This window comes from Echinops telfairi, unplaced genomic scaffold (genome assembly GCF_000313985.2).
Source record: "Echinops telfairi isolate 266 unplaced genomic scaffold, ASM31398v2 ScPeMD7_7469;HRSCAF=8507_0, whole genome shotgun sequence".
NCBI lineage: Eukaryota > Metazoa > Chordata > Mammalia > Afrosoricida > Tenrecidae > Echinops > Echinops telfairi.
The window spans coordinates 37,042,559-37,045,301 of NW_022111372.1; positions in this window are offsets into that span (position 1 = coordinate 37,042,559).

A 2,743-nucleotide genomic window follows, 5' to 3' on the forward strand; every position below is an offset into this window, starting at 1 on the left:
CACACACACACACCTCTGACACACACGGTGTTTGTCTCCCCTTGCTCTGTCTCTGTCTCTCACACACTTGGTGCTGGGGCAGGACCGCTGCCCCGAAGTTCCCATCGTTCATCTGAGAAAGGCAGACTGTGTTTGTGCAATGACTCACCGCCCAGACAGCCCTGGGTGACTGCGGCCGAGCGGAGTGGGGAGGAGGCTGACGCAGAGGTGGTGGCACTTGCTGCCGGCTATTCTGGGGGTGCCCTGCAAGGGTGACCCCGCCCGCTGTCAGCGCTCCCTCCACAGAGTGGCCTGACAGGTGCCGAGAGTAGGGGGGTGGGGTGTACATTCTTCCTAGCAGAGCTCAGCTTCCATTGAAAGTGGACAGGGACAGAGGCTGCAGCCCCTGCCTGGGGACCCTGAAAAGGAGGGGAGGGGAGGGGAGGGAGGGACGGACAGCTCTTCTGGTTCTGGGGGCGAGGACCAGAGCAGGGGACCCTGGGGGGTGGGGGGAGGCCCACTGTGTCCGCTGCCTGCAGCTGTCCCTCTGGCCCACACACTGACCCTGAGACAAGGCAGAGGGAGCGAAAGGGGACATTACACCCACCGCCACCTGAGAAACAGTACAGCACCCCATGTGGAAAGGCCGCTGCTCCAGGCTCCAAATTACAATTGGGAAACTGAGGCTCAGATCTTGGGCAGACCTATGATACTTCCCTCTAGGATAAGGTGACCAGATTTTAACATTGGTAAAGCGGGACACCATTGATAAAACTCATATCCTGGCGAAATAGCCACATGGCAGCCACAAACCGTATACCCTAGCTTGTCGTGCATTCTTTCCAAAAATCAGGACTTTTTAAAAATGCCGCGGGACAAGGGAAAAATTGTTCAAAAGCGGGACGTCTGATCACCTTACTCTAAGAGCAACTCAGCCCCCCAAAAGGGGGCCCACGAGGAAGGTCGAGAGCTCATTGGCTCCTCCCTGCCCACTGGCCCACAGCAGCCCCAGTATGACCCAGGACCTCATCTCATTGAGGGCCACCCCTGCCACCCCCCCACCCCCCGCCTGGCTGAGTCAGGGCTCCCATCTTGCCCCTGCAGGCAGATGCTTCCAGTGCCCTATCTGAGGCTGTGGGCATCGGAGGACCATGAATGGGTGACAAGTACGGTTTCTTATCATTCAAAGTGCCACTCATTTCCTTGGCTGGGATGTGGCTAATGAAATGTAGAAGTTTTTATAAAAACCACCATTTTATAAAAACCTGACTGCTGACAGTCTGGCTTCAAGCCCTCCTCTCGTCGATCGGGGGACTCCCAAGGGCAGGACCGCTCAGAGGGGGCCCAGATCCCCTCTAATCCCCCCAAAGACTGAGTAAACACAGGTACCCTCACACACAATCAGTCTCTCACACACGTAGAACCATTCACACTTACAGGTACACCCACTCATACACACGCACACACATACCACACACACCACACAGACACACACACACTCACTCATGCACATTTTCACACACAGATACACCCATATAGAGAACTACGGTTACATGGACACACACACACCCCTCTTCCACTCCAGGCCACTCAGAACCGAGGCCTCAGTATGGTTGGATCAGGACACCAATGACTGGGCCGGCTCTCTGTAGGGAGATGCTAGGACCAGAGATAACCCAGCCCACCTGACTGAGGGTGGGGTTATGGGTGCAGGGTACAGGGTGCAGGCAGGAGGTTCTGCTATTCCCTCCCTCTGTACCCCAGGGCAGGGCAGAGGCAGCCTGGGGCCCTCCCCCACAGGCCAGGGTCCTAAGAGGTGGGGGTCCTTCTCCTTGGGAAGGCCAGAGTGGCCAGAGCACGGGGTCTCGCCTCCATAGCCCCTCATGATGCCACTGCACTTATAGCCACCCTGACCTCCCTGGATGAAGCAGGGGTGTTGGAGCAGCCTGCACCCTACACAAAATCACCAACAAAGGTAGATTTGTCTTATGACTTTGGGGGTGTCCCAGTGAAGTATCCTGGAACCCTAGAATAGAAGGTGCCCCACCTGTAACCCTGACCCCAAGGGTCCCCAAACCCCACCCACATTTGTTGAATAAATGAATTTGTAATCATGACAAAACCAACCCTCCTCATCAAAGGCCCTGACATCCTTCTGGGTAACACTCTGCCACTCCTGGTCCCCCTCATGCCTCCCACCTGTGCACCTGAGAGTCCTCCCCTGCTGCCCCTGTGGGCCAGGGCCGAGGGGCGGGCTGCCCTGTTAGTCCCTCTTGTCTGGCTGGCGCTTGGGCGCTGGGTGGTCTGCGGCCAGGAGGGGCCAGGCCCCATGGTTCCGCACCAGCTTTCCTACCTGTCATCCAATCATTTGTCTCGCCTGTGGGCTTGACTTGAAATACTCATCAATCTCAGCTCTGCTGCACAAAAGAGGGGCATGGGGTCGTTTTTTTGCTTGATGGGATTCTTGGGGGTCAGAACAAAGCCCAGAGATGGGATCCCTGAGGCAGAGGCGCTTTGGTGGGGTCCTCCTCACCAGCCGCCCCCCACCCCCAAAAGGTGAGCAGGTCCCCACCCTGCCCTCAGCTGTCTAGGCTCTGAAACCACTTCTGAGGGCTTGGGGCAGGTAGTGGGGGGCCCAGGGGAGGACTGGAGAGGGAATCCCCACCAGTAGCATCCACAGGCTCCTCTGCTGGGGGCAGCTGTCATTGCCCCCCCCCCCCCCCCCCCCCCCACACACACACACACCTCTGACACACACGGTGTT